This window comes from Prunus persica, chromosome G1 (assembly GCF_000346465.2).
Source record: "Prunus persica cultivar Lovell chromosome G1, Prunus_persica_NCBIv2, whole genome shotgun sequence".
Taxonomy (NCBI): Eukaryota; Viridiplantae; Streptophyta; class Magnoliopsida; order Rosales; family Rosaceae; genus Prunus; species Prunus persica.
The window spans coordinates 4,905,531-4,928,254 of record NC_034009.1 but is presented as its reverse complement, the minus strand read 5'-3'; the positions used below and the strand labels follow the sequence as shown (position 1 = coordinate 4,928,254).

Here is a 22,724-nt window from a genome sequence, read left to right as displayed (position 1 = left end):
GCTTTCGCACTGGACAAAGAACAAACCTTCTATTTCTTGCTTCGCCAAGTAACAAGGTTACCACCCACAAATGTAAAATAACCTGATGTTGAACGCCTATCAGTTCGATTTCCTGCCCAATCGGCATCTGTAAAACCTTCAATTTCCAAATGTCCATGTTTTGAGAACATCAGCCCTTTGCCAGGTGCAGACTTTAGATACTGTAAAATTCGCATAACTGCTTTCATATGAAATTCACTAGGCGAATGCATAAATTGACTCACAACACTAATAGCATAAGCAATATCTGGCCTGGTGTGAGATAAATAAATAAGTCTTCCAACTAACCTCTGATACCTGTCTTTATTAGTTGGAACTTGATCTGGAAGAATCTCAAGATTATGGTTCTGCACAATAGGAGTATCAGCAGGTTTACACCCAAGCATCCCAGTTTCATTCAATAAATCTAACACATATTTTCTTTGTGACAAGAAAATACCATGTTGAGATCTAGCCACTTCAATTCCCAAAAAAAATTTCAGTCCTCCAAGATCCTTCATCTCAAACTCAGTTAATAAATAATGTTTCAATTTATCAATCTCTTCTGTATCATCACCTGTTATTATCATATCATCAACATATATAATTAAAACAGTGATCTTCCCTTTCCTCCTCTTCAGAAACAAAGTATGATCTGCATTGCTTTGACGATAACCGTATTTCTTCATGGCATAACTGAATTTGCCAAACCAAGCTCTAGGAGACTGCTTTAACCCATAGAGTGACTTCCTCAACTTGCACACCAAATTTGGATTTTCAGATAGATCAAATCCTGGAGGTAGGCTCATATAAACTTCTTCCTTCAATTCTCCATGTAGAAAAGCATTTTTCACATCAAATTGTTGGAGTGGCCAATCTAAATTTGCTGCAAGCGATATTAGAACACGAACTGTGTTTATTTTTGCAACTAGTGCAAAAGTTTCCTGATAATCAACACCATATGTCTGAGTATATCCTTTGGCAACCAATTTCGCCTTGTATCTATCAATAGTACCATCTACCTTGTGTTTAATTGTGAAAATCCATCTGCATCCAACTGGTCATTTTCCTTGTGGCAATGAAACTAAATCCCAAGTTTGATTTTTTTTCAAAGCCAACATCTCTTCATCCATAGCTTTCTTCCATTGAGGAGCAGCCAAAGCATCTTGTACTTTAGATGGAATAAATTCAGTTGTCATATGATTAGCAAAAACTGCACATGCTTCAGATAATCGATGAGTAGAGACATAGTTTGCAATTGGGTAGTTCGACTTCTTTAAATTTTCAGGTGAAAAACGATCTGGTGGAATCCTCTATTACGTCTAGGAGGCAATTGATACCTTGTTTCTGCAACACTATCAATATCATTTGTAATTAAATTGTCAGTATTAATCAAATTTGGTTCTGTGTTTACCTCAGGGTTATCCGAAGCCTCGGGAATTTGGACAGGTACTGTTGGTGTAGAAGAGGGAGAACAATTATGTGGGGTATGTGGAGATGTAGGGAACAAAGTGGGGTTAGCAACATGTGACGCCAGGTCCTCAACTGACGTGACTGCATTTTCTTTTTCATTGCAGATCACTTCTTCTCTTTCTATGGTAATATCAGGTAACATAATTGTCCAATTCCAATTCTGCTCTTCAATATTCTCCCTCTCCCCCTGAAGAGGAGAGTTGGATTCATGATGAAAATACATGGACAACTCTGAGAAAGTGACATCCATTGTGACATACGTACGCTTTGTCGGAGGATGGTAGCATCGATATCCTTTGAAATATGGGGAGAAACCCACAAACACACATTTAAGAGCACATGGATCCAATTTAGACCGTAGGTGTTTAAGGATGTGAACGTAGGCTATACAACCAAAAATACGGGGATGGAGAGTCAGGACTGACGGTAGGGGATGTGTCGAAGTCAAAACATCCAGTGGTGTCTTGTATCCATGGACAGAAGAGGGCATACGATTTAATAAATACACTGCATATAATATAGCATCACTCCAAAACATCTTAGGCATATGAGCTTCTATCAAAATACTTCTGGCCGTCTCAAGAATATGACGATTTTTCCGTTCAGCAACCCCATTTTGTTGAGGGGTATAGGGACATGTAGTTTCATGGAGAAGACCGTTATCTTGAAAGAAAGACACAAAATCATGATTCACAATCTGATCGCAGAAACTGAATTTTTTTTCGAGAATTGTGTCTGAACCATCTGATAAAATTGCTTGAAGAGACCAAAAGCCTCACTTTTATTTTTCATAAAATATATCCATGTCATTCTCGTATAATCATCAACGAAAGTCACAAACCATCTAATGCCAGAGATTGTAGAGATTGGGGAAGGACCCCATACATCAGAATGAATAAGAGCAAAAGGTTTATCATTCTTATTGAAACTAATAGGGTATGAAACACGGTGACTCTTGGCAAGAATACAAGTTTCACACTGAAGACTAGAAATATCCAAATCCAAAAATAAAGCTGAAAATAAATGTTTTAAATAACCAAAAGAAGCACGTCCTAAACGCCAATGCCATAACCAAATTTGTTTCTTCTTGTCTGCAGCTAAGTCATGAGCAATAAGGGCCTTTCCCGTGCAAACATCATCCACATAATATAGTCCTTCTCTCTTAGTACCACGCCCAATTATTTCCTGGGTTCGAATATCCTGAAGAAGGCAAAACAAGGGATAGATTAATACAAAACAATTTAATTGTTCAGTCACTTGTCCAACAGATAATAAATTCTGAGATAAAGAAGGAACAAGAAGAACATGTTCCAAAGTTAAATTTGGAGAAAGATCAACTGTGCCTGCCCCAATCACAGGGTAGGATTGGCCATTTGCATTCGCCATACTAGTAAGGCTAGGAGTAGTACGAGTCTTCAAATTTGTCGAGTCAAATGTCATGTGATTTGAAGCACCTGAATCAATAATCCAACCATAACCAATACCTAAGTCAGTAACAGCAGCAAAAGCACTACCTGAGGTATTAGAAGAAGTGCCCGAATCACCTATAGGGAGGGCGGCAAAACCTGGAGGAACAATGGAGGAGGAGACAAATGGCATATGGGAAGTTTGTGGGACAGAAGGGTCGGGAGATCCTATGCAGAGTGCGACCTTGCCTTGTGCGTATCGTTCAGCGGCTACTTTGGCCTTGTTACGCTCCTTGACTTCATCCCACCATTCTGGATAGCCATGTAATTTAAAACAACCAGTTACAAAGTGATTTGTGCTATTGCAATGAGTGCACCTTTCGCCATTTTGAGGTTTAACTCGTTGTGGACCATTGGGTCTTGTAGAACCTGTAGGTCCGTTAGCTGTAGAACCTGCAGGTTTGTAGGAAGAGGCAGGCATAGAGTGCCTTGTAGGTCCATTAATTGTAGAATCAGCAGGTTTGTAGGAAGAGGCAGGCCTGGAGTTCCTTGCTACCATAGCAACTCCAGTGTTCACCGGGGTTGGTGGTACCATCATGGTGGATCGCCGCTGGTCTTCTCGTCTGACACATGAAAAAGCTTTCTCCAAATTCGGAAACGGATCCATGCGAAGAATATCGCTACGAACTCTGTCAAACACATCATCTAATCCAGCTAAAAATACATAAACCCTCTCAATTTCAATCTCCTGTTGACGAAACAAAATATCTGATGAATTAGTAAATTTATTTGGTCGTCGATAATCAATCTCATGCCAAATACTTTGCAATTCTGCATAGTATGTGACAAGTTGTCGTCCAGACTGTTTCGCCTTGAATGCCCGACAAGTTAGCTCATAAATCTGTGACTGATCTTGGCCATCATAGTATGTTTTTTTAACATTCTCCCATACATCTTTGGCAGTTTTGTAGGGAAGGAAAATTTGCATAATATCAGGCTCCATAGACTGAATCAGCCATCCCTTCACAATTGCGTTTTCAGCATACCACTTATTGTAATTAGAGTCTGCCAGAGCTGGTGCAACAGAAGCGCCTGTCAAATACCCATATTCTCCCTTCCCAGCAACATGTAACTCAAGCAGTTGGGACCATACTGAATAATTTGTTCCATTCAATTTGACAATTGTAGGAGCAGCGGAAGAATCATGATGAACATTGACAATTGACATAGGCTGACCAGAACCCCCTGAGGTAATTTGTGGTACCTCATTGGATTGGCCATCTTCATTAAACAAATCCTGCATATCCCCCATGGAGCCAAATAACACGGCAAGAATTAAAACAAAATAATAGGCAAAAAGGAAAAAATCTGTAGCAGTAAGGGAGGTATGCTATTCTAAGGCAAATATAACTAGGCTCTGATACCAAGTCAAATATAAGGATATATGGTGAATTTCTGATATATTATTCTTCTCTCAAAGGAGGTGTATATATAGTGTACAATGTCTTTTTACCCAAGGAAAAGATAAAAGCTAATCCTAATAGAACAAGTAATACAATATTTACAAGAATCTTTATATTAATTTCCTATCTAAAATAGGACTCACGCCAACATAGCCACCATGGAAGGAAAATTCTGTACCCAAATATGGTGAGCTGGGGTAGAATGCCCCAGCTTCGCAAGAGAGTCTTCCACAAAATTGCTTCCCGGAAGACATGCTTGAAGAAGAGGAGATGGCTTGAAAGGAATGTAAAAGCCTTTGAACATTGCCAACAATACAAGAATGTGAATCCACATCCTTGGTTGGAAGAGGGTCTGCTCCAGTTAACTTCCTCATTTTCAAAAATGGCAAGCGTTGTGTTCCTTGGTTGAATAATTTTATATTAGTTGACATTGTTAGTTTCCTCCAATATTTTACTTGCATTAACGTTTCATCTAATGAATATGAATCCAATATTTTTCTCATCAAATTATATAACTCAACATCTAATAGGAAAACAATGCGGCAGCAGCAAGGGAGCATTATTTATTATTCATTTAAATGGAAAAAAAACCGAACTCTTTATCATGCAGAGAATATGCTCACACGGGTGGCATGAATGATTACCAGGTTCTAAAAGTGATGGAAATCATGACTTCAATTTTTACCATCCACAAAGGTTCAAATCTTATGCTAATTGCACCATGAATTTTGGTCCACCAATTCTGAATGGCCCATTCTTTATATTCATTTTCAAAGATGCGATATCAGTTTTGGTCATAGCAAATTGTCCTATACCATGACATGAATGATTATATAATGCAACGAAAAAAGAAAACTTTCTTGTTTAGGGAAAAATTCCAACAAGCTGAAATCAATGGCAAGTTTAGATGATTTTGATTTGATGGCTCCCTTGCTGTTTGTGTGTAAGCCTCAATGACTAGTTCTTCTTCTTTTCTTTTTCTTTTTTTCTTTTTTTTTTGGGCGTTGGGATCTGCCCCCTTTCACCAAAAAGAACTTGGAAGATACTGAAGATCTCCTTTGAATCTTTAAGCTATTAGGTGAAGAAATCCAATGAGTATGTATAGTTTTCTTTTATTAGGCAATTAGCCTGACTTAGATTTCTTCTATTCTCTTGGCAGCTTGTGCTTTGTTTTGTTCTAGCATTGTATATTGGAACACTCATGTTATTATTCTTTTAGAATTTAGATTAAGATATCCAATTATTCTAAACTTCCATGTTTGCTTTTTTGGTGTGGTCAAAGTTAGGAAGGGAGAATGGTTTTCTCTCTAACATACGCACTATCAAGTATCATGTGAATTAAAACCTGAGACCACTGGTATGCAAATCAACTTTTTCACTAGCTTAGACACAATTGTCAACTTCTCATGTTTGCTGAGTGGACAACCCATGTCATATGTCACTTTGTTGGAGGATTTGATTTCGAATTTTATACATGGTAGTTATGGCAAGCTCAATGGGGTTCTAATTGGGGTTGAACTACCTTAGGGATGTAAAGTATAGGAAGCAAATTGGGCTCTAATTGCAACAAAGTCCACATATGTATGGAGCTGCTTTAAGCAACGTGAAACCCACCTAAAAAATCTACGCTCAGACTATAATGAGTGGTAAGTTATAAGGGGTAAGTTATAAGGGGTTCACTTTATAGCCATCAGATTCATCCCATGGTTGAACTGTTATGCTACAATCGGGTTGAAATTACCCATACCAAAAGATGCAATCCGAAAGTGTAAAGCACGCTCTCTCATCCTGATTGACCCTCTTTCCTCAAAAGCCACCCACTCTGCAATATGTTCTTCTTGTCTCTCTCGCTCTCACCATCTCTGGTTTAAGGTTATCAAAGAACCAAACTCCATTCGGCAAATATCTTGCAACCAACACAAACATAGAGGGTTTTGAGTCTTTTGTTATTATTGACACTTTATCACCCCAAAAGTTTATTTTCTGACGCCCAACTCCAACTTGCCAGCCATCTCCTACTGTCCAATCCAATTCTCCACCCATCCATCGTCATAACCCAGCTCTACTCAAATTCGGAACCCTAGTTTGGCCTAGCCAAGCCGCCGTAACTCACGACCTTCGTTGTCGACCTCCACTGCCAAACCACTATCGTGACTCCATAGCCAAGCCACAGTCGCGACCTCCGTCGTCGTTCTCCAAAGCGGTGAGTTCTGATATTGGTTTTGTAATTTCTGTCTATTATAAATTCATTGATCCCTTTTTCTTATTATTGCAACAATAGAGGCATTCATGGGCTCCATTTTTGGCTACAGTCCTCTCTCTCTCTCTCCCTCTCCTTCTCTGTAAGTCCTCTTCTTCTCCCTCTTCAAATTTCAGTAATCCTTCGTACCACTGACCTGAAACACCTACTTCTCTGGTTCTCTTCTTCTTCATGTCATTCAATTTCAATTTTTTTTTCCTTTCTAAATTCTACTTTAGGGATTCAGGAATTAGGGATTCAGTTGGTTAATTTTTGAAATTCTAATTTAGGGATTCATTCAATGCCTAATTTATGAGCTGTGCTTTATGAATTATCAAGTGGACTACTTATTTTTAATTGATCATTGATAATGTTATTATTGTAGTTTTTAATTGATCTTTACATATTTCATATTTTAGCCTTATAATTTTAGTGGTTGGGTGTGTAGACAGGTTATTAAATTCTTCTAGTATTAATGGAAGTTGTGTTACTAAATTATCAGTACCTACGCTCTTGGTTGACATGGTTGTTCTGAATTGTAAGATTAGCTTACTATTCGATGGACCCACTTGCTGATATTAGGAAATAGAGTTATTAATTGAAATGAATGGGAATGTGCTTGTTTCTTATGCTATTAGATTTTGTGTGAGTGTGATGCTAATCAGCCATTGAAATACACATCTTTTGGTGTTAATATTTGAAGTATTGGAACATGGGAAAGTTCAAAACAGGCATCTTCATGAGATGCTTGAGCAAAATTTGAAGTATTGCAAGAGCATTAAGTAGACACCCCCACCGCCCGCCCCCCCACCCCCCTCTGCGTATGGCTTGCTATAAAATGTAACATATGGATCTACATTCCTTGTTCTAAAGGTGCCCCTGTAGATTATTTGTTTCAATTCATGATTCTCTTACACCTATATAGAAACATAGGATTGGTTTGTTTTTATTTTATCAGCAATTGTTTGTTTTTTAGAAAATGGAGAATATTGGACTGCTTCAGAAAATTTGGTTGTTCTGTTCACTATTACTTCTTTAGGAAGCCTATATAAAGTACATGTGGAGCTTTTTGAGTCAGACAATTCCACATTGCCCCATTTTTTGCCTAACCATCTGAAGATTTTTAATGGTTCTTTTTGTTCCTAATCATGTTCCCGTAATGTCACTTTGTACAGGAATAATTACTTTTCTTCACTCTTATCGAATTGGAATGCAGCTGTTTTTTAGTTTCATTGTTCTGTGTATTGCTATTATGGATGTTGTAGTTGTATCTGGTTCTGTATTAATGTTATGGATGTTGTTTGGATATATTGATTATTGGTTGGTTGATTAAGTTCACCCCTTGAGGTGTTTTGATGTTTGGTTATGTCCCTCTTATTTAATTTAACAGTTTCATTGTGCTTCATGTGTTTCACATTTTCCGATTTTCTCTTCTTGTGTTCTAGGTTAGGAACCTCTTTGCCAATTAAGTATGAGTTTCTTAGGTCTTTTAGTGATTGCATTTTTCTTGTCTCAGTTTCTGTTTTGTTTTTTGGGTCTTTGTTTCTCCTTTTCGCTAATTTCTTGTTTTGCCATCTCTTTTGCAGGCTTTTTTTTTTTTTTAATCACAGTTGGACCTAGATTTTTGAGTTATGGAAGATTGTTGTCATTGAGAACTATCATCAATTTGGCGTGGGACAACATTTCATTCTGTCATAGGAAGTGTGCTGTAATTATATGGAAAAAAACATGTAACTGAGGAATTATATATTTTAGTCTTGTAATTTAGTCCTCATTCAATGAAATTGAGTTCAATTTACTTGAGAAATTTCAGTCTTGAATTTGTTCTTTTTATATTCGCAAGTGTGTGCAATAGAAAAATCCTTCTTTTTCACAAAACATTGAAAAAATACTTTTACTTATATTATAAATTGAAGAGAGAACATTGTATACATTGTGTATTCTGCCCATGTATTGCCTTTATATTGTCTTCCGATTGTTCTCTTATTGCTGCCATATTACTTTTTACACCTATATATTGGCAATTATAAAGTTGAAGTTGGACATCAGGTGTACGTATTGTCATCTAATTGTCGTTATATTGTCTTCCTATTGCTTCCTTATTGCTATCATATCAATTTTGAAAATCTCTGTATTGGCAATTATAAAGTTGAAGATGAATATCAGGTTTACGTATTGCCATATGATTGCTATTATATTGTCTTTGTTCTATTATTGTTGCTATATCAATTTTTTCAACTCTTTCTTGGAAATTATAAAGTTGAAGTTAGACAGTAGATTTACGTAGTGTATTTTTTTTAAGCGTAGAGAATGTCACAATGAGTTCCTACCAATTTTTGGTGTATTTTTTGGATTTTTATTTCATTTATTATGAATTTTGTAAGTTAAATCCTAGAAAACTATTATTAAATGGTATGGAGTGACACATGATGGATTTTTATTTAATTTATTATTATTAAAAAGTAATATAATAATATTTAGGGTACAAAAAAATATAATAACAATTTAGGATAAAAAGTAATAGAATAATAATTTGGGGTAAATAATAATATAATAATAATTTAAGATTAATAACAATATAATAACAATTTAGGGTAAAAGGTAATATAATAATCAATTGGGGTAAATAATAATATGATAATAATTCACAGTAAAACGTAATATAATAATATTTTAGGGTAAATAACAATATAATAACAATTTAGGATAAAAAGTAATATAATAATAATTTAGGGTAAATAATAATATAAGAATAATTTAGGCTTCCATAATTATAAGGAGTTTGTAATAATTTTTGGTATATTTTTCTGATTTTCAATTATTTTTTTATGATTTTTTAAGATAAATTTGGAAAAAGTAAACAAAATGACATGTGCCTTCTCCCCTTTCAGTTGCAGCTACGTGTGATTCTCTATAATTTTTTATTTTTTTATTTCACTTCTAAAATTCATAACAAATAAATTAAAAAACCAAAAAATATACCGGAAAGTCCTACGAAATTCTTGTGATATTCTCTACACTATCAAGCTACAAAAATACAATTTCACTTAGAAAAATATAAATTGATGACAAAAACTCACATTTATTTCTCAACGATTTAAAACACTAGTTGATGCTCTATAATATAACACTCATATTCTTTGATTCAAGGCTTACTGTGGACATAAATATGTGAAATCATGATTTTAGACTTCCATAGTCAAAGATAATGTCGTAAGCAGTTTGTAACAATTTTCGGTGTATTTTTCTGATTTTTAATTAATTTTTTATGATTTTTTTAAAGATAAACTTGGAAAAAAAATAAACAAAATGACATGTGGCGCAATCATACAACGCCATCTGTCGAAAACAACTACTGCTCTCCTTTCAACTGCAGCCACGTGTGATTCTCTATAATTTAATATTATTTTTTATGGATTTCACTTCTAAAATTCATTAAAAATTAATTAAAAATTAGAAAAATACATCAAAAATTGATACAAACTCCTTATAACATTGTCTTTGACTATGGATTCTAAAATCATAATTCCACATATTTATGTTCACGGTAATTGTCGAATCAAAGAACATGAGTGTTATGTTATACAATATACTTTAGTATTTTGGTTTGTTTTAAAACAAAGTTGAGTTTTGGTTATCATTTTCAAATTTTATAAGTCAAAATTATATTTTTGGAGTTTGAAGGCGTAGATAATGTCACAAGAAGTTCGTACCAATTTTCGGTGTATTTTTTGAATTTGGATTTAATTTATTATCAATTTTATAAGTTAAATCCTAGAAAAATAGTATTAAATTGTGTGGGGCGACACATGGCGGAAGCTGAATGGGGCGCAGTCAGTGTGTCTGATGGCTGTCTCTCTGTCAATGCGCCACATGTCAGTTTTGATACTTTTATCAAATTTATGTTTAAAATTTCATAAAAATTTGATTAAATATCAGAAAAATACACCGAAAATTGCTACAAACTCCTAATAACATTATCTTTGATTATAAAGGTCTAAAATCATGATTCCACATATTTGAGTTCTTGGTAAGCGTTAAAATCAAAGAACACAAGTGTTATGTTATAGAATATAATTTAGTGTTTTGGTTTGTTTTGAAACAAAGTTGAGTTTTTGTTATCATTTTCAAATTTTATATGTCAAAATTATATTTTTGGAGGTTGAGGGCGTAGAGAATGTCACAAGAAGTTCGTATCAATTTTCGGTGTATTTTTTTCATTTGTATTTCATTTATTATCAATTTTATAAGTTAAATCTTAGAAAAATAGTATTAAATCGTGTGGGGTGACACATGGCGGAAGCTGAATGGGGCGCAGTTAGTGTGTCTCAACGAATTTATTATTTTTTCTTAGAAAATTCATAACTAAATACACAAAAATCACAATAATGTTCCGAAAATTGCTACGAACTCATTGAGAATTCATCTTCCTACTGAATTCCCTGTTTCATGATTACGCTACATTAGTATTTTATTATTATTTATCCTAAATTATTATTATTATTATTATTATTATTATTATATTACTTTTTAGCCTGTACATTTGTTAATTATATTTACTCCAAATTGTTATTTTTATTTTTATTTTGAGTGCGAATAGACCATTTTTGGTGCTAATCAGTTTCTCTCTTCTTCAATTTGTTAATTTTTTTTTTCTTTTTTGGGGTTAAGGGGTGTTTTGAAAAATAAAATGGAAATTTACAAGCCATCCATTCTACAACATCAGGAAAAAATTATTAGAAGTCATTCACTGTTCAAGTTTTGCTTAAGAAGTGCGTAACCAAATCGTTTGGGATATGCTAAGTGGGAAAATGTCATTCCTAAGCCTCGGTGAAAAGACACCTACTCACTCCATGCATGCCTTTTCGTTTACCAAATATTAAGATTGCAGTTGTGCAAAATATCTGTGTTAGTAAAATGTCATTCGTAGCCTTTTTGTAGTGTTTTGAAAAGGTGTTTTCACTTGGGGTTTTTCCAAGTTGACCCTTTTAAAGAAACTGAACCCAACACCCTAAAACTCAAGACAAAAGAAGGGAAAACGTCATCGAAATGCAAAGAGAGTCAGACAGTCAAAAAGTCAATTAATAACCTATTTGCATAGCCATTTTTAAGATTTTCCCGCCATCAAATTCATTGATATAAATGTGATGGATTACTGACTAGTCACAGAAGGTCACATCAGATACTTTTTCATTTTCCCACACCAAACTACCCCTAGTAATGTTATTAAAATGGAACCAATGATGATGGATTCTTATCCAACTAGTTGCCTTAATGAAATATAAATAAAATAATATATTTAAAGCAGTGTCCCCTCAATTTTCATATTGATATTTGGTAGTGAAATATTATATTGCTTTTCAGGGTAAAAAGTGTCACAATTCTGACGGTACAGGTGTCCAGATCGTGACCAACCCACCCACACACAGAAAAGAAGGATATAATTCAATTTGGGCAGAGATGAGAGAGAGCTGAGTAAAAAGTTTAGGGTTATGAGTGAAGGGGTATGACTGAGAACTATGAGTGAGAAGGTATGAGTCCGAAGAGGTTTCAGTGAGAAGATCTGAGTGAGAAGAGGTACAAGTGAGAAGATTCAACATGTCTTCGTCTTCATCTCCCGCTCAAACAAAGAAGTGTCAGTATTGTGGAGCTGCAATGGTGCTTCGGGTTTCAAAATCAGATAAAAATCGAGGGAAGTAATTTTAGAAGTGTCTAACCTCCTATGTAAGTTTTCATTTCCAGAATATGTATGTGGGTGAAAAAAACTTAGGTCTAACTCTGACAGAATTATTTTGCATATAAGATGCCTGCAATTACGGAGCCACCAGTTGCAATGGATTCAAATGGGTTGATGTAACCTCCGCTGAAGCAGAACAACAAGATGGCACGTTTGATGCTACAATGCTGAATATGCTGAAGTCCATTAAGGACTTGGTATTAGTTTTATTACTTGTATCAATTGTCATATTATTTGTTCTTTTAATGACCAATTAAGTGCACAGTTTCAAGGATTGTAAAAGTTCTCCCCAAAAAGACATGTTGCACACACCACCAATGAGTTTTCAAACCCATTTTGTAATTTTTGTTCTTGAAATTGGTGGATTGGCATTGAGTTTAAATTATTGTTTCAAACAAAAGCATTTATTTGTCGGAAACCTAGCAAAAACTTTCCAAGACTGACTTTAAAAAAATAAAGTCATATGAAGATGATAAAATCACAATACAGGGCCAATACGATGCAATAATAAGACAATGCATTTTTTTGAAAATTGCATAATTATTCAGTGTATATAGATTGTTTATTTGCGTATATTTAAAGTTTATTGATTGTTTATTGCATGTATATCGCATGATATTGAATATTCATTGAAGGTTTATTGATTGTTTACTGCATGTATTTCGCATGTTATTATTCCGATATTGAATGTTTATTGAAGGTTTATTGATTGTTTACATGTTTATTGAATGTTTATTGATTGTTTACTACATGTATTTCGCATGTTATTGAACCGATATTGAATGTTTATTGAAGGTTTACTGATTATTTACATGTTTATTAAAGGTTTATTGATTGCTAACTGCATGTATTTCGCATGTTATTGAACCGATATTGAATGATTATTGAAGGTTTATTGATTGTTTACATGTTTATTGAAGGTTTATTGATTGTTAACTACATGTATTTCACATGTTATTGAACCGATATTGAATGTTTATTGAAGGTTTATTGATTGTTTACATGTTTATTGAAGGTTTATTGATTGTTTACATGTTTATTGAAGGTTTATTGATTGTTAACTGCATGTATTTCGCATGTTATTGAACCGATATTGAATATTTAGTGAAGGTTTATTGATTATTTACTGCATGTATATCACATGTTATTGCTCCAATATTACATGTTTATTGGAGGCAAAAGTACCACTCAAATAAGATTTAAGGAGTTAGATTTAAGGGGGGAAACGGTCCTTATTCTTTCTTTTAGTAGGAAGAACAACTGTTAAGTAGAATTTCCTATTCAATACGACTTCCTTATGGTTGGTGTAATTGGGGAGTGATGTATATTGCATGTCTATTATGTGTATATTGCATGTTTATTGCGTGTATATTGCTTGTCTGTTGTGTGTATATTGCTTGTCTGTTGCTTGTGTATTGTTGTTTATTTCTTTCGTAAGCAATAAACAATCAATACACACGCAATAAATGTACGATATGCAAGCAATAGACAAGCAATATATACGCAACGGACGTGCAATATAGACGCACCAATATACATTACTTTTATGGAACATAATTTAGTGTTTTAGTTTGTTTTGAAACAAAGTTGAGTTTTTGTTATCATTTTCAGATTTTATTATCATTTTTAGATTTTATAAGTCAAAATTATATTTTTGGAGTTTTAGGCGTAAAGAATGTCACAAGGAGTTCCTACCAATTTTCGGTGAATTTTTTGGATTTGTATTTAATTTATTATGAATTTTGTAAGTTAAATCCTAGAAAGTATTATTAAATGGTATGGAGTGACACATGACGAAAGCTGAATGGGCGCGGTCAGTGTGGCTGACTGACTGTCCTCCAGTGATTGGACCACTGTCCATTTTGATCCTTCTTTTGTTTTTTTTTTAATTCGTAAATAAATAATTAAAAATCAGAAAAATACATTAAAAATTGTTACAAACTCCTTATGGCATTATCTTCAATTACAAGGGCAATTGGGGCTATACAAAGGCAATTAAGGGCAATACAATGACAATACAAAGGCAATTAGGGCAATACAATGGCAATACAAAGGCAATTGGAGGCTATATAATGGCAATACTAGGGCAATTGGAGGCTATACATTGGCAATACGAAAACTCCAATAGTCCATCTTAGAGAGAGAGAGAGAGAGAGAGAGAGAGAGAGAGAGAGAGAGAGAGAGAGGAGGGACAGGGACATAATACACAACATATACAATGTTCTCTCTTCAATGTATAATATAAGTAAAAGTTAATTTTCCATTGTTCTTTGAAAAAAAAAAAAGTACGTTTCTATTGCACACACTTGTGAATATAAAAAGAACAGATTCAAGACTGAAATTTCTCAAGTAAATTGAACTCAATTTAATTGAATGAGGACTAAATTACATTACTAAAATATAGTTCCTCAATTAAATGTTTTTTTTTCCATATAATTACAGCACACTTCTTGTGACAGAATGGAATGTTGTCCCACGCCAAATTGATGATGGTTCTCAATGACAACAATCTTCCATAAGTCAAAAATCTAGGTCCAACTGTCATTAAAAAAATAAAATAAAATAAAATAAAAAAACACCTGCTGAAGAGATGGCAAAACAAGAAATTAGCAAAAAGGAGAAACAAAGACCAAAAAAATAAAATAGAAATTGAGACAAGAAAACTGCAATCAGAAACTAAAAGACGTAAGAAACTCATACAATAGGCAAAGAGCTTCCTAACCTAGAACACCAGCAAGAGAAAATCGGAAAAAGTGGAACACATAAAGCACAAAGAAAATGTTAAACTAAATAAGAGGGACATAACCAAACATCAAAGCACCTCAAGGGGTGAACTTAATCAACCAACCAATAATTAATATAACCAAACAACATCCATAACATCAATACAGAACCAGATACAAATACAACATCCATAATAGCAATACACAGAACAATGAAACTAAAAAAGCTGCATTCCAATCCAATAAGATTGAAGAAAAGTAACTATTCCTGGAGAAAGTGATAATACGGGAACATGATTAGGAACATAAAGAACCATTAAAAAATCATCAGATGGTTTGGCAAAAAATGGGGCAATGTGGAATTGTCTGACTCAAGAAGCTCCACATGTACTTTATATAAGCTTCCTAAAGAAGGCAGTAGTGAACAGAACAACCAAAATTTTCTGAAGCAGTCCAATATTCTCCATTTTCTAAAAAACAAACAATTGCTGATAAAATAAAAACAAACCAATCCTATGTTTCTATATAGGTGTATGAGAATCATGAATTGAAACAAATAATCTACGGGGGGCACCATTAGAACAAGGAAATCAGATCCATATTTTACATTTTATAGCAAGCCATATCAAGGGAGGTCTACTTAATGCTCTTGTAATACTTCAAATTTTGCTCAAGCATCTCATGAAGATGCCTATTTTCAACTTTCCCATGTTCCAACACTTCAAATATTAACACCAAAAGATGTGTATTTCAATGGTTGATTAGCATCACACTCACACAAAATCTGATAGCATAAGAAACAAGCACATTCCCATTCATTTCAATTAATAACTCCATTTCCTAATATCAGCAAGTGGGTCCATCGAATAGTAAGCTAATCTTACAATTCATAACAACCATGTCAACCAAGAGCGTAGGTACTGGTAATTTAGTGACACAACTTCCATTAATACTAGAAGAATTTAATAACCTGTCTACACACCCAGCCACTAAAATTGTAAGGCTAAAATATGAAATATGCAAAGATCAATTAAAAACTACAATAATACCGTTATCAATGATCAATTAAAAACAAGTAGTTCACTTGATAATTCACAAAGCCACAGCTTATAAATTAGGCATTGAATGAATCCCTAAATTAGAATTTCTAAAATTAACCCCTAAGTTCTAAATGCCCAACTGAATCTCTAATTCCTAAATCCCTAAAGTAGAATTTAGAAAGAAAAAAATAAATTGAAATTGAATGACATGAAGAAGAAGAGAACCAGAGAAGTAGGTGGTTCAAGTCAGGAGGAGTAATGAAATTTAAAGATGGAGAAGAAGAGGAAGTACAGTTGGAGAGCAAAGGAAAGAAGGTTGGAGCGGGGCCATGAATGCCCCTACTGTTCCAACAATAAGAACAGGGGGGATCACCGAATTTTATACCAGATAGAGAGCCCAAACCCCATATCAGAACTCCCCCACTGTGGAGACCGCCAACGGAGGTCCGATAGTGGCTTCGCGGTGGAGGTCGACGACGGAGGTCGTGAGTTGCGGCGGCTTGGATAGGGTTAAACTAGGGTTCCAAATTTGAGGAGAGCTGGATTATGAAGATGGATGAGTGGAGAACGGGATTGGACAGTAGCGAGATGGCTGGCGAGCTGGATCTGAGGCAAGATTTGGGAGAGTGCGAGAGAGGATAGGAATTAGGAGAACTTGGGCGTCAAAAAATGAATTTTTGAGGTGATAAAGTGTCAATAATAAAAAAAGACTCAAAACCCTCCGTTGTGTCTGTGTTGGTTGCAAGATATTTGCCGAATGGATTTTGGTTCTTTGATAACCACAAACCGGAGAGAGAGAGAGAGAGAGAGAGAGAGAGAGAGAGAAGAACTTATTGCAGAGTGGGTGGCTTGCAGGGAAGGAGGGTTAACCAGAATGAAAGAGCGTGCTGTGCACTTTCGGATTGCCTCTTTGGGTATGGGTAATTTCAACCCAGTTTTACCAAAAAGACAACATTGAAAATTCACCGTTGGATTTTATCCGACGGCTCTTAGATACCCCTCAAACACACCCCTTATAACTTTCCACTCATTATAGAAGCTCCCAAAAATCTATCCTCAATGGAACCAGAATGTGCTCTAAAGCCCAAGCCTAGCCAAAGCATAGCAACCAAGTCCACAAATGTATGGAGCTAGTTAAAGTCCTGAAACCCATTGAGCCCCACGTGAAACAAAAGCTGTAGCTTACTTGCATTGTATTTTATGTATTAGTGCGCCTCGTAAACAAAAGCACAAGCTTTGCTCGAAAGCGGGAAAAAACCAGAACTTGTGAGGCAAAACAAATTCTTGACACTGCAACAAAAAGAGACATATCTCCAAATGAAGAACAAACTCTCTCTTGGATACTGCACATCGGTTGTCAGTATCTATTTGAAGACGTCACAGATTGTGCCCAACAAATAGAAGATTCGTAAGTATTGTTTGTACTCACCTATTCAATTAAATTTCCAATAATTCAAAACCTAATCACATATTTATTTGCAAGTTGAATTGTGACATGTTTGTTATGTTCTACATGGAGCATATTGCAAAAGGAGAGGTCATTCAAACAAGTGTCAACAAGGACTGCTGCACTTATCAAATATGGGAAATCAATTCTCATTCCAAAACTCCATTTCTCACCAACCAAACTTACCAAACATGATAAATCAATTTCCATTTCAAAACTCTATTTCCCACAAACCAAACTCCCTGAGAGGAAAAAATGTTCAATAAAAATTGAGAAATCTTATACTGTTATAAAAATAACCTGGGATATGTGCGATAATTCTGAGCTGCAAGTAAAGTAGATGAGACACAGCATTTAACGAGGTTCGGCTATGCCTACGTCCTCGGAGAGCAGCAGCAGTAACTTTTCCACTATGTAAAAGGATAGAGCTACAAGTTTAGTGTTTACAATATATGTGGCTCACTGAATTTTCTCTCTAGGAGAATTTCTCTCTGCTCTCTCTTTCCTCTTTCTTCCTTCTCTTCCTTTCTCCTTTTTTTTCTTTCCCTTCTTCTTTCCGTTTCTCTTCTTATTTATAGGCTGAAATAATCACTATTCATCACTATTCATCACTGTTCACCCGTGACAGACAAACTCTATCAAAGCCGCCAAATGAACAGTAATGAACAGTAATGAACAGTAATGAACAGTATGTGTGGGCTCCATTTCAAGACTTTTATAACACTCCCCCTTGGAGACCACATGACCCTAGATTGGTTGCCTCATTAAAACCTTGCTTGAAAAAACCCAGTGGGAAAATCTAAGCAAAGGAAAAAGAGTACAACGTGCATATGTCCTATGTTAGAGGACTCTTGAATGCTCCCCCTGATTTTGCATGCTCCAACTTGATTGCTTGCAGAGTTGTCGTAATCCGATGCCATGTACTAACTTTTGGAATGTATATTTCGGCAATGATTTAGTGAAGAGATCTGCCAGGTTATCACTTGAGCGGATTTGTCTGACTTTGATTTCTTGACTCTTCTGGAGCTCATGTGTATAGAAAAACTTTGGTGATATGTGTTTGGTCCTGTCACCCTTGATATATCCTCCTGTAATCTGAGCAATACAAGCGGCATTGTCCTCATTCAGAATTGTTGGAGTGTCTGTTATTGAGGGTAGGGCACATGTGCTTCGGATGTGATGGATTACCGATCTTAACCAAACGCATTCACGACTGGCTTCATGGAGGGCAAGTATTTCCGAGTGATTGGAAGATGTGGCCACTAATGTTTGTTTTGTTGAACGCCATGAGATCGCAGTTCCTCCACATGTAAATACATACCCAGTCTGTGATCGTCCTTGATGTGGATCAGAGAGATATCCTGCATCAGCATAACCAATAATACTCTGGGCGTTGGTCGATTCACTGGAATAGAATAACCCCATGTCTGTTGTCCCACGAAGGTATCGTAGAACATGTTTGATGCCGGTCCAGTGTCGCCTTGTTGGAGCAGAACTGTACCTTGCTAACAGATTTACTGAGAATGATATGTCTGGTCTGGTACATTGTGCGAGGTACAATAAAGCACCTATTGCACTAAGATATGGTACTTCTGGACCAAGGACCATTTCATCATTCCCTTTTGGACGATATGGGTCTTTCTTAGTGTCAAGCGATCGAACGACCATTGGAGTGCTAAGTGGATGGGCTTTATCCATGCCAAACCGTTTCAATACTTTCTCAGTATAAGTTGATTGATGCACCAAAATTCCATTAGCACTGTGCTCAATCTGCAAGCCAAGACAATATTTTGTCTTTCCAAGATCCTTCATCTCAAACTCACGTTTGAGATAATCAACAGTCTTTTGAAGCTCTGCAGAAGTTCCAATTAGATTCATGTCGTCGACATATACTGCCACTATCGCAAATCCAGACTTTGATTTCTTAATAAACACACATGGGCAAACAGGATCATTTGTGTATCCTTCCTTCAGTAAATACTTACTGAGACGATTGTACCACATTCGTCCAGATTGTTTTAGCCCATATAATGATCTTCTCAATTTAACTGAGAACATGCCCCGTGGTGTGTTTCTGGCTGCTTCAGGCAACCTGAATCCTTCTGGAACTTTCATGTATATATCTGTATCCAATTCTCCATACAAATATGCGGTAATAACATCCATGAGTCTCATTTCAAGTTTTTCTGAAACCGCCAAACTTATTAGGTAACGGAATGTAATTGTGTCCATTACTGGAGAGTACGTTTCCACATAATCAATTCCAGGCCTTTGTGAAAAACCTTGCGCAACGAGTCGCGCTTTATACCTTGAGATCTCATTTTTCTCATTGCGCTTTCTTGTAAATACCCACTTGTAACCTACAGGGTTCACATTGGGTGGAGTTGGACTAATATGTCCAAAAACACTCCTTTTTTCCAAAGAATTTAATTCTGCCTGGATTGCATCCTTCCACTTGGGCCAATCTTGCCTCTGTGTACATTCATTAATAGAGCGTGGTTCAATATCATCATCTTTTATTATTTCAGCAGCCACTGAGAATGCAAATATATCATCGATGATCATCTCATTTCTACTCCACAATTCATCAGTGGACGTATAATTTATGGAGATTTCTTGACTTTCAGGTACGGTTGCCACTTTAGGGGCACTTGTCTCACCAATGACGTTTTCCTTGTCAAGAAGTACATGTCCCTCTTTAGGGGCATTTGAATTATGAATTGTGGGCTCTATATTTATTTCATTTGGATTCATTTTGTCCATCAACTTCCTCTTTCGAGGAACTGAATCCTTTGAGCCTAGTGGTCTGCCACGTTTTAGGCGTGCAGCAGATGAACCATTTGCTGGCACATTGCTTTGTCCATTATGGACATCAATCCGTGCGGGTGCATTTGCAGCTGGGATATGAGATTTTGTCACCTTTGCTGCATCATTAAATGCATCTGGCATCTGATTTGCAATACTTTGGAGGTGAACAATCCTTCTTACTTCGTTTTCGCATTGAGCAGTATGAGGATCGAGATGAGACAATGTGGATACATTCCATGATAATTCACATCGTTTTTCAGGAATGAGTTTGCCTTGTTCTTTAGACACAGATTTTTCTCCCCCTAATGGTGGGAAGATTGTCTCATCAAAATCACAATCCGCAAATCGTGCGGTAAAAATATCACCCGTCAGGGGTTCTAAGTATTTGATGATAGATGGTGAATCAAAACCAACATAAATTCCCAATCTGCGTTGAGGGCCCATCTTAGTACGTTGTGGTGGTGCAATGGGCACATATACTGTACACCCAAAAATTCTTAAATGTGAAATGTTTGGTTGATTTCCTAATACGAGTTGTATGGGAGAACATTGATTGTTGGCAACGGGCCTTAATCGCACAAGTGATGCTGCATGTAAAATGGCATATCCCCAAGCAGAAACTGGCAACTTTGTTTTCATTAGCAAAGTGCGTGCTATCAATTGAAGGCGTTTAATTAAAGCTTCTGCCAAGCCATTTTGAGTATGCACATGGGGAACAGGATGTTCAATATCTATGCCTAGTGACATGCAGTAGTCATCAAAAGTCTGAGATGTAAATTCACCAGCATTATCGAGTCTGATTGACTTAATGGGATAATCTGGGAATTGAGCTCGTAATTTAATTATCTGAGCCAAAAGCCTAGCAAATGCCATGTTCCGAGTAGATAAAAGACAAACATGTGACCATCGGGTAGATGCGTCCACCAAGACCATAAAGTACCGAAATGGTCCACATGGGGGGTGAATAGGTCCACAAATGTCCCCTTGAATTCTTTGCAAAAATGATGGAGACTCAACATCAACCTTTGGTTGTGATGGTCTGATCACCAACTTCCCTTGTGAACAAGCTTGGCAAAAGATGTCACTTGATAACATAATGTGTTTAGTTAATAAGGGATGTCCTTTAGAGTTGGTGATGATCCTGCGCATCATGGTGGATCCAGGATGACCCAACCTGTCATGCCAAAGCTTAAAAGCATTTGAGCCAGTGGACTCTTGGTCCATGACACTATGTGCCTCAATTGTCCGTATGGTTGTGTAATACAACCCTGATGAGAGCTCACAAAGCTTCTCCAGTATACGCTTTTGGGTATCACTGGAGGTAATACAAAGATATTCCATGTTTTCCTCTATCTTTGTTTCAACATGGTAGCCATTCAAACGTATATCTTTGAAACTCAACAGATTCCTTCTGGAGTTAGATGAATACAAAGCATCTGGAATGGACAGTATTGTTCCATTTGGTAACATAATTTGGGCTCTTCCTGAACCTTCAATCAGATTTGCAGGACCTGATATGGTTGTTACCTTTGCTTTTGTAAGCATTAATTTTGAGAAATACTTCCGATCTTGAAGGATCGTATGAGTAGTTGCGCTGTCTGCGAGACAAATATCTCTGCTATAGCCTTTGTTTTGAGGGCATCCATAATTTACATCCATGCCACCAAATAAGTAAAATAAGCTGGGATCAAAAAGAAGACAACATTACAACTTTTATTGGATTGAAATTTAAACAACACTTCAGCTAATACAAATAGTACAGCTAATACAAATAGTACATTAAGGGATTTAATCTAATTCGGACTCATAACCTTCATTCCCTCTTTTAGTAACAAAATCAGAAACATCTAGATGCGTCTTGTTTTGCTGACGTGATATTTCTGATGAGCCATCTGTGGCTGGCGGAGCATGATCAATGTAATTTATCTCCACTTTCCTGTTCTTAAGTGAAGCTTGATAGAGATCCGCCAAATGCCTGGGCGTACGACAAGTGCGCACCCAATGTCCCTTTGCTCCACATCTGTGGCAAGGGCTTTCAACATTTCTAGGCACATGACTCATCTGTGCCTTTCCCTTATTACGGGATGCATATTTGCCATTCGTGGATGGACCACTCCTTGGTCCTAAACCCTCTAAACGAGCACCATGATTTTTTCTACTTCCTTGCCAGTGGCCACGCTTGCCCCATCGCCCACGTTTATGGATATTACCACGAGATGAAGTGGCATTCACTTCCTGAGATGCAGCATTTATTTCAGGAAGTGGTGCTGAGCCCGTTGGGCGAGATTGGTGATTCTTTAATAAGAGCTCATTATTCTGCTCAGCTAACAAGAGGATGCTCGATTAGGGAGCGTAGGCCCGAAGAGTTAG

The 22,724-nt window shown here is 36.1% G+C and overlaps 2 long non-coding RNA genes across 2 annotated transcripts; one reads left to right on the top strand and one right to left on the bottom strand.

Annotated features, from left to right (window-relative positions):
* On the top strand, positions 6,109 to 8,411 carry LOC109947920. Its single transcript, XR_002270709.1, has 3 exons — positions 6,109 to 6,563; positions 6,642 to 6,702; positions 8,186 to 8,411. It is a non-coding gene; the product is annotated as an uncharacterized LOC109947920 (long non-coding RNA).
* On the bottom strand, positions 14,646 to 16,438 carry LOC109947984. The gene is made up of 2 exons (XR_002270756.1): positions 16,392 to 16,438; positions 14,646 to 14,874 (listed from the first exon to the last, which is right to left on the bottom strand). It is a non-coding gene; the product is annotated as an uncharacterized LOC109947984 (long non-coding RNA).